This window comes from Equus quagga, chromosome 3 (genome assembly GCF_021613505.1).
Source record: "Equus quagga isolate Etosha38 chromosome 3, UCLA_HA_Equagga_1.0, whole genome shotgun sequence".
In the NCBI taxonomy this organism is placed as follows: domain Eukaryota; kingdom Metazoa; phylum Chordata; class Mammalia; order Perissodactyla; family Equidae; genus Equus; species Equus quagga.
Window position 1 is genome coordinate 4,875,118 of NC_060269.1, and position 13,717 is coordinate 4,888,834.

The window sequence follows — 13,717 nt, forward strand, 5'->3', positions numbered from 1 at the left end:
CGCATTTCAACACGTTTGGAAAAAGGAACATAGAATCATTTTCTCAGCTTTCTGGAGCACTGGTTTCCTCATCTCTAAAGGGTGGATGTTGGACTAGATTACCTCTGAGGACCACCTGGCTCCACAACCTGAACCCTTAAACCAGGCTTGTTTCTTTCAAATCTTCCAGAGAAACTCCTTGATTCAGGAATAAACATTCCAAAAGAAAACACAGAATGTAGTGAGTTAGCCTGGTTCCAGCCCTCAGTTAAGGAAGCCCCAAAACCTCTCCATTTACTCCTTGGTGATCGCGTCTAATTTCTTGGACCTTAACTACAGCCTCTGCTCTGAGGACTCAGATTTAGTCTTCTCCATCCCACCTCTCCTTAGGGATTAAATTCTCAAAGTCCAGTTCCTCTGGCTGATAGAGCTGTTTTCTTTTTCTCTCAAACAAATCTCCTTTTCCACTCTGTTCCCCAAGGGAATCACCACCATCCTTCCAGAAAACAAGATTCTAAGTTTTATTTTCATGTTCTCTTCATATTCAGTCATTGTATATTTGTTGTTCTGCTGCAGTAAGTCCAAGATTTGACTTTTTACTTTTAATTCCTGATGTCAGATACCAAGTTTCGGCATTGACCACAGGACCAGCTACACAATTTGCAGGGCTCAGTACAAAATAAAAATGCAAGTCCCTTTGTTCAAAAATTATTAAGAATTTCAAGGTGATGACATGAGAACATAAAAGCAAGTGTGGAACCCTTCTGAGTCCGGGGCCTTGTACATCTGCACAGGATGCATGCCCCTGAAGCCATCCCTGAGGGACCATATCATTTAACTTCTTCTGGATGACCCACTTCCGTCTTTTCTTCCTAATAGTTAGCATTAATGTTTGAAAAGAGCCTTCTTTATAGGACGCTTTCATCTAATCAGCAAAACTGATTATTATTGTGACAGACACTATTGGTTGCAAACCCACAGCTGTCTTCCAGGTCTTTCCTGCTGGCACATGGCTAATTTGTTTATATATACTTTGACTGTGCATGGGTAGGAGCTGAAGCCAGTTAGGAAGCCAGTTAGGGTGTAAGTGTAGCCGCCCCTGATGCAGGAAGGGTTAATAATCACTGGAAAAGGCTTGCCAACAAACTGTGACCTGGAGATGAGAAGGCCAGTTAGCCAATGACGGGTAAGACCTCCAGGGGGAGGCAACCTAAGCCAGGCACAGTTGCCCCGGGGGCACAGATGGAGACACGATATTGGGAGCAGGAGAGGCCGTTGCCTAAGAGGCCTTGCATGCTCCGAGTTAAAAATATACGAGCACAGCAAAAACATGATAATATCAAAACAGAGGCCGAGGGAGGGCTCCTTGAGAAATCACTAAGAATTCTTGGCATCCACTAATTACATTATCTAGAACACCTGTGTATGTTTAACAGATATAAGCTATGTATATATTGAAACGCTGGTTATGATAAACTCAGAGTGGCCATCAGCCTATCCTGGTGTGTACGTTGGATCACAACACCAACAGTAAGAAACTCAGTAAGACGTAATTATGGCTGGGCCCAGGGAGGGAGCAGTGAAGGTGTGGAAAGTGGTCATATTCTAGATGTAACTTGATGATAGAGCCAACAGGATTTGCTGATGAATTGAATATGGTGTATGGGGGAAGAGAGGAATCAAGGACCACATTGAGGTTTTGGCCTAAGCAATGGGAAGGACGCAGCATTCTCACTAACTGAAATGGGGAGGGTTGCGGAAGGAGCAGGTTTGAGGGAAAATTTAGGAAATTAATTTCAGATGTACTGTGTTTGAGAAGCTTGTTCTGAGTCTGCAGTTCCCAGGTGGGATAAGGACTAGACATAAATTTGGAAGTTGTCAGCATAGAAATGGCTTTGAAAGCTGTGGGATTTGATGAGATCCTGTAAGAGTGGGTGTATGAAGAGAAGCAGAACAAGGCCTAAGTCTCAGGAGGTCAGGGAACTGAGAACCAGCAAAGCAGCCTGAGAAGGAGCAGCGCATGCAGCAGGAGAGTGCATATACCCTCGGGTGTCTAAGGCAGGACCAACCATCACCGCTGACATGGAGGAAGGTGAGGGCTGGATATTGACTGCTGGATTTAATAACTTGGGGTTATTGGTGAACTTCACAAGAGAAGTTTCAGTGGAGTACTGGGGACAAAACACAGTTGTAATCAGAGGAAGAAAAAAAAAGGAAGAGGAATTGGGAAAAGCAAGTATAGTAAAGATTATCAAAACAAAGTTACAAAACTATAAAATATGCTATATTTGTGCTGATTGTGCCTTGGAATGGGATCTTCTAGGTGGCTAACGTTGGGCTGTATTTTCTAGACAGAGCTTCATGGTACAGTTATAAGCATAGTCCGTCAAGATATCCCTTCTGGAAACCCCTAATGGTCCCTTCACTGTACATGGACATCATAGAACATGATGAAATCAGAGGTAAGAATGCAAAGTTTATTGAGTTTAATGTAACATATTAACTCAGAATGCTTGGAAACTAGAATATTATGCAATCCTTTGTGTTATTTGAAATAACACAAAATCAATAAAACACAAATGATCAAGGGCAGTTTCTAGTTTTCAGTCTTTTCCAGTGTTTCATCAAATGGCCTCAGCAGTGTTATTGGGATGAAAGTAAATGCCATGTGGGGAAACAATTGCAGCCATAAAGATCAATCCTTGCCCAGGCTGGAAGGTTATTTTCTAAAAGGGGCTCAAATTAAGGGGAAATAAGTGGTAGGTTCCACCCTCTGCCTAAGAAAATCAGTGGCACGAGTAGCTTTCAAGCTGGGGGCAAAGTGAAGGACAAGAGATGCCCACACCAGCTCTGCGAGCATGGGCTGGTTCCATGATGTGTTGAAGATAATGGCTCTCCTCTTGGGAAGGCCTACCATCAGGTAAATTTGATCAGTGTCTTAGTCCGTTCTGGCTACTATAACAAAATACCACAGACTGGGTGGCTTATAAACGACAGACATTTATTTCTCACAGTCCTGGAGGCTGGATGTCCAAAATCAGGGCGCCAGTGTGGTTGGGTTCCAGTGAAGGCCCTCTTTCGGGTTGCAGACTGCCAACTTCTCACCGTGTCCTTACATGGTGGAAGAGGTGAGGGATCTCCGGGTCTGTCTTATAAGGGCACTAATCCCTCTCACAGGGGTTCTGCCCTTGTGACCTAAGCACCTCCCAAAGACCCCATTTCCTAATCCTGTCACACTGAGCATTAGGATTTTAACATATGAATTTTGGGGGGGACACAAACATTCAGACCATACTAGTCAGGGAGAGAGATTTTCCAGTGATCTTCCTGGGTAGAGTGTGGGATTATTTGGCACACAGAGAGGAAGCACTGGAGAAGATGGAAAGGAACCCGCTTAGGTGAGATGGCAGGGTTTTAGGTCATCAGGATAAATCCAGGCGTGTGGTTTCTCTAGACAGGGTTTCTGGCTAGTTCCAAACTTCTGGTTGATTTTTGGCTTCATGTTATATACGTCTTCCCTGGATCCATACAGACACCACAGCTTCAAAATAGCCCTAACTAAACCTGCTTCTGCTCCTCTCTTTCCTTCATACCTGCAATCAGTGGCAACACCAGTCGCCTCATCATCCAAGAGAAAACCTGGGAATTTCCCTAGACTCATATCCCTCTCTCTAGTGCCCTGTCATCTATTCTATCCTCAGATGCCATCTGTTTCACTCCCTGACATACCTAGAATCAGTGCCGTCCTCTTTAAAAGTGCCATGCTTTAGTTTCTACCCTCATCATTTTTCATTTGGATTACTCCAATAGTCTCTTAACTATCTCCCCTGCCCATCTCACCCCCTCCAGTACATTTTCCTAATGCCTCCAGTGTGAACTCTGCAAGTCTCTCAGTGTGCCAGCTCTTTGGAATGAGGCCCTCTCTAGTCTGGCCTGTTCTCCCTCTCTGGCTCCTCAGCAGCCCCCGGGGCTCCAGTCCTGGTCTGGCCTGTCCTTCGTGTCTGGCTCCTCAGTGGCCCCTGGGCTCCCGTCCTGGTCTGGCCGGCCCTTGTGTCTGGCTTCTCAGCGGCCCCCCAGGATCCAGTCCTAGTCTTCCCTGTCCTCCCTCTCTGGCTCCTCAGCTGCACCCTGGGCTCTAGTCACATGGAAGGGCTCTCCATCCTCTTGTGTGATTGGCTCCTCGAGCTGCAGGGCCTTTGCATTTGCATCTTCCTGGAAAGTTCTTCCATAGTTCAGATTAAGCTCCCCTCTGGGAAAGCCTTCTTTGACACTTCAGGCTGATCTATGGGTCTCCCTTGAGTTTTCCACACCATTGTACGGGGCAAAGTGCAGCTTTATAATTTATTTTCCCATCTCCCTTGTAAGACGATGTGCTCTGAGGCCAGAGTGAAATGTAAGATGGTTGCAGAGCTCCACATCTGGTGAGCTCTGTTCACTGAGCACCTGCGGGAACGAGCTTGCTGCCTCTCAGAAGCAGCAGTGGCACAGGGTCCAGCGGTAGTGTCCAGTGCGCAGCCTCTGCAGTACAAGCTGTGCATGGAGCCTGGGACCCGAGCTCGTGGTGGTGGGCGTCTCTGATGGAGAGTCTTACCGCCATCTTTGAGCATTATTCCCAGATGCATCGCCTCCAGCTCTCTGGCTTTCCTGGAGATTCTGTGAACCACATAATATCTTTGAATAAATCTATTCTTCCAGTAAACCAATGAGGTTAGCTTCTGTTGTCTGCGCTGAGGAGCCCTCACACAGACCTCTAAACTGGGGGAATCCTGGAGTCAGATTGTCCCACTCCTGCTGTTCCCAGTCTCTGCCACATGGAGTCACTATGGAGAAGCTGGCTCTTCACTCTTCTGGCCCCAACGCTGGCCCACTTGGCTGCCAAGCCTCCAGGTCCCAGGTCACTGTTCAGAGTTCTTGGTGTGTCGAGGGGCTGCGATGCCATTCCTTTCTAGCTCAGCTGAGGGTGCCTCACATGCTGGTTTCCCAGCTTGCCGCCCTTCGTCCTATTCTCTTTTCACCTCATGCACAGATATCTTTCCAGGTCTGCTGGATCAGGACAAGGTGGTGGTTTTAAAACATGCCACAAATTCTTTGACATCCCTCCCATCAAGAGATGGATTCTATTTCCTCCTCTTGAACTTGATCAGGTCTCTGTCATGTGAGTGAGGCTAAATGACTTCCAAGGCTGGTTGAAAAAGGCCACTCAGGTTCTGCTGGGACACATGTCAGGGCTCTGTAAGAAGTCTGATGCCCCTGAATTGCCATGGTGAGAGCCATGTGGAGAGACCACAGAGAGGGAGATCTCAAGAAACCCAGCGTGAGTCCTCCCAGCCCAGACTGCAGATGTGCGAGTGAAGACACCTTCAAGATGGCCCTTGCCCTGGCCCTGTCTGAGGTCAACTGCATGAGAGGATGGAAGAACTGCCCTGCTGAGCCTGGCCAATCCCCAAATGCATGACCAAAATAATAAACAACTGTATTTAAATCACTGGTTTTGGGTTCTTTCTTCACAGCGACAGGTAACCAAAAACTCCCTGCCATTCAATGACAAAACGAATTAAAAATCTTGTCAGCATGGGAACGGGAGGAGGAGTCACTGTTTAATGGGCAGAGTTTCAGCTTGGGAAAAGTTTCTGGAGATGGATGGTGGTGATGGTTGCACAACAATGTGAATGTACTTAATGCCACTGAACTGTATACTTCAAAATGGTAAAAATGGTAAAATTTTGTTATGCATATTTTACCAAAATTTTTAAAAAGCAAAAAAAATCTGGGCAGCAACTGATTTTGAAATATATGCAGAAATGGCCATTTCTTTCATTAAAACAACTGGATTCTATCCAGAATTGGATCCCAGGTATTGAAGATAATATTTATGAGAAAAATATACCTCTATCTTCAAGATGATGATACCTGTGCTTTAAAAATATAATAAAAGCAGCTAAAGTGTATGCATTGAGCTCCTTCTGTGAACCAAAGGCTAGGGATGCAGTTGGAAGGAAGACAGACAAAGTCTCTCTTCTCCTGTGTCTTCCATTGTGGAGGGGCAAGGGGTGGTTGGAGGGTGAGCACTGTGGGGGGAGGGGTAGGCAAATGGAAATGGAATATGTTGGGTGATGACAAGTGCTATGCTGAGATTAAAGCAGGGTCATGTGATAGAGACTGGGTGCCTGCTGTACATTGGGTCCACGGGGGAGCCCCGAATGGATGGTGGTGCCATTTACTATGGTGGGAGATGCAGGTTTAGGAAGGGAGATCAAGAGTTGTGGGCTGGAGATCTTGTCAAGATGGCGGCAGAGGCAGACTCTGAACTCACTCCTCCCACAAACACAACCAGGTTACAACTATTCTTAGTAAATTACCCCAGAGAAAGAACTGAAAACTGTATAAAAAGAACCCCCACAACAAGGGACAGTCCTGATTGAGGCAGTAGAGGCAGAAAATTCCTTCTGGAGAGGAAAAAAGCCACCTTTGCAAGCTGTGGAGCTTCATAGCTGGCCAGGCAGGAGCCACCTGAAGGTACACAGCCTTCCCTGGAGAAGCAGAGACCTGAACATGGGCACGTTACCACTGTAAGCATCCTTCAGACTCAGCACAACTGAGATGAGGGTCATAATATCTGGCTTTGCTGGCTATTAACTACAACAGGGAATACCCCAAGAAAAGCTATTGACATAAGTGGAATAAGGCCAGCTCTTGGGGCTGGTCCCGTGGCTGAGTGGTTAAGTTTGCACACTCCACTTTGGTGGCCCAGGGTTTCCCTGGTTCAGATCCTAGGCATGGACATGATGCCACTCATCAACCCATGCTGTGGTGGTGTCCCACATAGCACAACCAGAGGCACTCACAACTAGAATACACAGCTATGCACCAGGGGGCTTTGGGGAGGAGGAGGAGGAGAAGAAGAAAAGGACTGGCAACAGATGTCAGCTCAGGTGCCAATCTGGAAAAAAAAAAGCCAGGTCTTAAAGGGCCCATGCACAAACTCACCCATCTCAGAGAGCAACCTAAAATGACCAGAAAGAAAGCTGCACAGTCCTTTGGTGAAAAGAGACTCCCCTGGTAGGCTCTGGGTGCATCTCAGTGAGAGGTGAGACATCTCCGGAGACTGAGACATTGGTGGCAGCCATTGTTGTGACCTAGTATAGGCATGCTGACACAGATGCTGGCAGAAGCCATTAGGGTTCTTCCCCTTGCCCGTTAGCCCAAGGGTCTGCCACACCCACTAGAGTGCAGATTTAATACAGTTCAGCCAGGGCAGGCAGCCTGCCCTAGAGACCATTGTCACTCAACAGCAAGCCCTCTGGTTACTTGTTGGCCTGCATAGACTGGATGCCTCAATCCTCTATAGGTGGGCAAGTTTGTCTGCCTACATGGGGCAGGGCTGGTGTGAGGACCAGGTGAACTGTCGGGGGGGGGGGGCATTGGTGGAGAGGTGGGGGCCTCTGCAGTGGGGCAACTGGGTATGCTCCAGGGAGTCAGGAAGTGTGCATGGACCAGGGCTGTGTTGACAGTGTGTGGACCTGGGTGGGGGGGGGGGTGCTTATCAGTGGCAGAAGACCTGTGCTTCACAAATAGCCACAAAGGGGATCAGCCCTCCCTTCCAAAGCCTGAAACAATTGGATGCTCCTGTGCCTGGGGCCAGCCCCACTCAGCTGCAATCCTAAGAGAGCTGACAACAGCCTTGCAGGCCTGAGGCCTATAGCAACTGTAAGCCCCTGAGCCTGGCAACAAGCTACACTGGGTGTATACTCATTTAATAGGAAGACTGCAACAGGAGTGTGCTATTAGACATTGCAGCCAATTATGCTGGGGCTCCCCAAACCCCATTTACAAACAGTTGGCCAGGGAGGGAAAACCTAGACTCCCTGGGTACCTGCAGTAAGAGCAAGCCTGCTGCAGCAGAAGGACATAAGTGGCCCACACAGGGGTCACTCCTGGAACATCTGGACTGGTGGTGAGAGGGAAGCGCACTGCTGGACCTCAAAAGGTGTCTGTTACATAAGGCTACTTCTCCAAGATCAGAGGACATAGATGACTCACCTAATACATAGATATAAGCACAGAGAAAGAGGCATAATGAGGAGGCAAAGGAATACATTCCAAGCAAGGGAACAGGACAAACCCCAGAAAAAGAACTAAATGAAACAGAAATAAGCAATCTACCTGACAAAGAGTTCAAGCAAAAACTCATAAGGATGCTCACTGATCTTGGGAGAAGACCAGATGAACACAGTGAGAACGTCAACAAAGAATTGGAAAGTATAAAAGAGAACCAATCAGAACTGAAGAATACAATACTGGAAATTAAAAATTCACTAGAGGCACTCAATAGCAGAGTAGATGATACAGAAGAACAGATCAGCGAGCTGGATGAAAGACTAGAGGAAATCACCCAAGCTGAAGAGATAAAAGAAAAAAGAATTAAAAAGAATGAGAACAATCTAAGGGAATTCTGGGACAATATCAGGCACACTAACATTCATATTGTAGGTGTCCCTGAAGGAGAGAGAGAGACAAAGGGTCAGAGAATCTATTTGAAGAAATAATAGCTGAAAACTTTCCTAACCTAAGGAAGGAGACAAACATCCAAGTATAGGAAGCACAGAGAGCACCAAGCAAGATGAACCCAAAGAGGCCAAAAGCAAGACACATTATAATTAAAATGTCCAAAATTAAGGACAAAGAATCCTAAAAGCTGCAAGAGAAAGGCAACAAATGACCTAAAAAGGAAAGCCCATAAGGCTATCAGCAGACTTCTCAGCCGAAACCCTATAGGCTAGGAGAGAGTGGCATGACATATTTAAAGTGCTGAAAGGAAAAAACCTACAGCAAGAATATTCTATCCAGAAAGGTTAACATTCATAAAGGAAGGAGAGATAAAGAATTTCCCAGACAGGCAAAAATTAAAGGAGTTTATCACCAAGAAACCAGTTCTACAAGAAATTCTGAAAGCACTTATTTAAGTGGGAAAGAGAAGACAACAAATAGGAATAAGAAAGTTATTTAAAAAAAAAAAAAACCCCAAAAACAGGCAGTAAAATCACTGGTAAAGGCAAAAATACAGTAAAGGTAGCAGATCAACCACCTGTGAAGATAATATGAAGGTTAAAAGACAAAAATACTAAAATTACCTATTTCAATGATAAGAGGGTGATGGATAGACACACACAAAGTAAGAGATTAGATATGATTTAGAAAACATAAAATGTGGAAGGAAGGGAGTAAAAGAGTAGAGCTTTTAGAAAGAGGTCACACTAAAGAGACTATCAACTCAATATAGATTGCTATGTACTTAGAATATTATATATGAACCTCATGGTAATCACAAACCCGAAACCTATAATAAACAAATAAGTAAGAGAAAGGAAATCAAAACATATTACTAAAGAAAGTCATCAAACCACAAGGGAAGAGAGCAAGAGAAGAAGAAAGTAACAGAGAAGAACTACTAAAACACCCAGAAAAAAAGTAACAAAATGGCAATAAATGCATATTTATCAATAGCTACTTTAAATGTCAATGGACTAAATGCTCTAATCAAAAGGCATAGGGTGACCAATTGGATAAAAAAACAAGACCCATATATATGCTGCATACAAGACACACACTTCAGACCTAAAGATGATCACAAACTGAAAGTGAAAGGATGGAAAAATGTACTCTATACAAACGGCAATGAAAAGAAAGCTGGGGTAGCAATACTTATATCAGACAAAATAGACTTTAAAACAAAAACTGTAACAAGAGACAAAGAAGGGCACGACATAATGATAAAAATCACAGTCCAACAAGAGGATAGAACACTTGTAAATACATATGCACCCAATATAGGAGCACCTAAATATATAAAGCAATTATTAACAGACGTAAAAGGAGAAATAGACAGTAACACAATAATAGGAGGGGATTTTAAGACTCCACTTACAGCAATGGATAGATCATCCAAACAGAAGATTAATAAGGAAACATTGGCCTTAAATGACACATTTGACCAGATGGACTTAGTAGATATATATAGAACATTCTATCCCCAAACTAAAGAATATACTTTCTTTTCAAATGGACATGGAACATTCTCCAGGATTGATCATATATTAGGCCACAAAACAAGTCTCAATAAATTTAAGAAGATTGAAATAATACCAAGCATCTTTTCTGACCACAAAGGTATGAAACTAGAAATCAACTACAGGAAGAAAATCAGAAAAGCCACAAAAATGTGGAGATTAAACAAAATGCTGCTGAACAACAATTGGGTCAATGAAGAAATCAAAGGAAATAAAAAAATACCTGGAGACAAATGAAAATGAAATTATGACATGCCAAAATCTATGGGATACAGCAAAAGTGGTTCTAAGAGGGAAGTTTATAGCAATTCAGGCCTATCTGAACAAACAAGAAAAATCCCCAATACACAATCTAACAGTGCACCTAAAGGAACTGGAAAAACAGTAATAAACAGAGCCCAAAATCAGCAGAAGGAAGGAAATAATAAAAATCAGAGCAGAAATAAATGAAATAGAGACTAAAGAAAGAAAAAATAGAAAAAATCAATGAAACCAAGAGCTAGTTCTTTGAAATGTAAACAAAATTGACAAACTTTTAGCTAGACTTACCAAGAAAAAAATGACAGAAGGCTCACATAAATAAAATCAGAAATGAAAGAGGAGAAATTACAATGGACACCTCAGAAATACAAACGATTATAAGAGAATACTATGAAAAGCTATACGCCAACAAATTGGATAATCCATAAGAAATGGATAAATTCTTAGACTCATACAACCTTCCGAAACTGAATCAAGAAGAAAGAGAGAATTTGAATAGACCAATCACCAGTAAGGAGATCGAAACAGTAATCAAAAACCTCCCCCCCACCCCCCAAAAGAAAGTCCAGGACCAGATGGCTTCCCTGGTGAATTCTACCAAACAGTCAAAGAGGACTTAATACCTATCCTTCTCAGACTCTTCCAAAAAATTGAAGAGGAGGGGAGGCTTCCTAACTCATTCTATGAGGCCAACATTACCCTGATACCAAAACCAGATAAACGCAACACAAAAAAAGAAAATTACAGGCCAATATCACTGATGAACATGGATGCAAAAATCCTCAACAATATACTAGCAAATCAAATACTACAATACATTAAAAAGATCATACATCATGATCAAGGGGGCATTCATTCCAGGGATGTAGGGATGATTTAAGATCTGCAAGTCAATCAACGTGATACACCACATTTACAAAATGAAGAATAAAAATCACAAGATCATCTCAATAGATGCAGAGAAAGCATTTGACAAGATACAGCATCCATTTATGATAAAAACTCTAAATAAAATGAGTATAGAAGGAAAATACCTCAACATAATAAAGGCCATATATGACAAACCCACAGCTAATATCATTCTTAATGGAGAAAAACTGAAAGCTAGCCCTCTAAGAACAGGAACCAGACAAGGATGCCCACTTTCACCACTCTTATTTAACATAATATTGGAAGTCCTAGCCAGAGAAGTCAGGCAATAAAAAGAAATAAAAGGCATCCAAATTGGAAAAGAAGAAGTGAAACTGTCACTATTTGCAGATGACATGATTTTATATATAGAAAACCCCAAAGAAGCCACTAAAAAACTTTTAGAAATAATAAATGAATACAGTAAAGTTGCAGGATACAAAATCAACATACAAAAATCAGTTGCATTTCTATACACTAACAATGAAGTAGCAGAAAGAGAAATTAAGAATACAATCCCATTTACAATTGCAACAAAGAGAATAAAATACCTAGGAATAAACTTAACCAAAGAGGTGAAAGATCTGTATACTGAAAACTATAAAACATTGCTGAAAGAAATTGAAGGGGCCGGCCCAGTGGTACAGCAGTTAAGTTTGCATGTTCTGCTTCTTGGCGGCCTGGGGCTCGCCGGTTCGGATCCCAGGTGCGGACATGGCACCACTTGGCACGCCATGCTGTGGTAGGCGTCCCACATATAAAGTAGAAGAAGATGGGCACAGATGTTAGCTCAGGGCCAGGCTTCCTCAGCAAAAAGAAGAGGACTGGCAGTAGTTAGCTCAGGGCTAATCTTCCTCAAAAAAAAAAAAGAAATTGAAGAAGACACACAGAAGTGGAAAGGTATTTCATGCTCTTGGATTGGAAGTATTAATATAGTTAAACTGTCCATACTTCCTAAAGCAATCTATAGATTCAATGCAATCCTTATCAAAGTTCCAACAACATTTTCCACAGAAATAGAACAAAGAATCCTAAAATTTATATGGAACAACAAAAGACCCTGAATTAGCCAAAGGAATCCTGAGGAAAAAGAGCAAAGCTGGAGGTATCACACTCCCTGATTTCAAAATATACTACAAAGCTATAGTAACCAAAACAGCATGGTACCAGTACAAAAACAGACACACAGATCAATGGAATAGAATCAAGAGCCCAGAAATAAATCCACACATATATGGACAGCTGATTTTTGACAAAGGAGCCAAGAACATACAATGGAGAAAGGAGAGTCTCTTCGATAAATGGTGTTGGGAAAACTGGACATCCACTTGCAAAAGAATGAAAGTAGATCATTATCTTATACCACACACAAAAATTAACTCAAAATGGATTAAAGACGCGAATGTAAGACCTGAAACCATGAAACTTCTAGAAGAAAACACAGGAAGTACGCTCTTTGACTTTGGTTTTAGCAGCATATTTTTCAAATACCATGTCTGACCGGGCAAGGGAAACAATAGAAAAAATAAACAAATGGGACTACATCAAACTAAAAAGCTTCTGCATAGTAAAGGAAACCATCAACAAAACGAAAAGACAACCTAACAATTGGGAGAAGATATTTGCAAAGCAGATATCAGATAAGTGGTTAATATCCATAAAATATAGAAAGAACTCATACAGCTCAACAACAAAAAAACCAACAAACCAATTAAAACATGGGCAAAAGATCTGAACAGACATTTCTCCAAAGAAGATACACAAATGGCCAACAGGCACATGAAAAGATGTTCAACATCATTAACTATCAGGGAAATGCAAATCAAAACTACAAGGAGATATCACCTCACTCCAGTCAGAATGGCTATAATTAACAAGACAGGAAACAATAAGTGTTGGAGAGGTTTGGAGAGAAGGGAACCCTCATCCACTGCTGGTGGGAGTGCAAACTGGTGCAGCCACTATGGAAAACAGTATGGAGTTTCCTCAGAAAATTAAGAATAGATCTACCATATGATCCAGCTGTCCCACTGCTGGGTCTTTATCCAAGGAACTTGAAAACACAAATGCATGAGGTTGCATGCACCCCTATGTTCATTGCAGCATTATACACAATAGCCAAGATTTGGAAGCAATCTAGGTGCCCATCAAGGGATGAATGGATAAAGAAGATGTGGTATACATACAGAATGGAATACTACTCAGCCATAAGAAATTATGAAATCCAGCCATTTGTGACAACATGGATGGACCTTGAGGGTATTAAGATAAGCGAAGTAAGTCAGAGGGACAAAGTCAAATACCGTATGAATACACTCATAAGCAGAAGATAAAAACAATGACAAACACATAGCAACAGAGATTGGATTAGTGGTTACGCGGTGGGGGAGGGGGACTAGGGAGGAGGGAGGAGTGCAAAAGGAGTGATTAGGCACACGTGTGTGGTGATGGATTGAAATTAGTCTTTGGGTGGTGAACATGATGTAATCCATGCAGAGTTC

The 13,717-nt window shown here is 42.9% G+C and overlaps 1 long non-coding RNA gene across 2 annotated transcripts; it reads left to right on the top strand.

The window, feature by feature from the left end:
* Positions 1-1,382: 1,382 nt before the first annotated feature.
* Positions 1,383-6,276, top strand: LOC124236910 (uncharacterized). Of its 2 annotated transcripts, none has more exons than XR_006887874.1 (3): positions 1,383-2,071; positions 2,331-2,441; positions 4,675-6,276. It is a non-coding gene; the product is annotated as an uncharacterized LOC124236910 (long non-coding RNA). The 2 variants fall into 2 exon arrangements; XR_006887873.1 differs by having other exon boundaries at positions 5,018-6,276.
* The last annotated feature ends 7,441 nt before the right edge of the window (positions 6,277-13,717 follow it).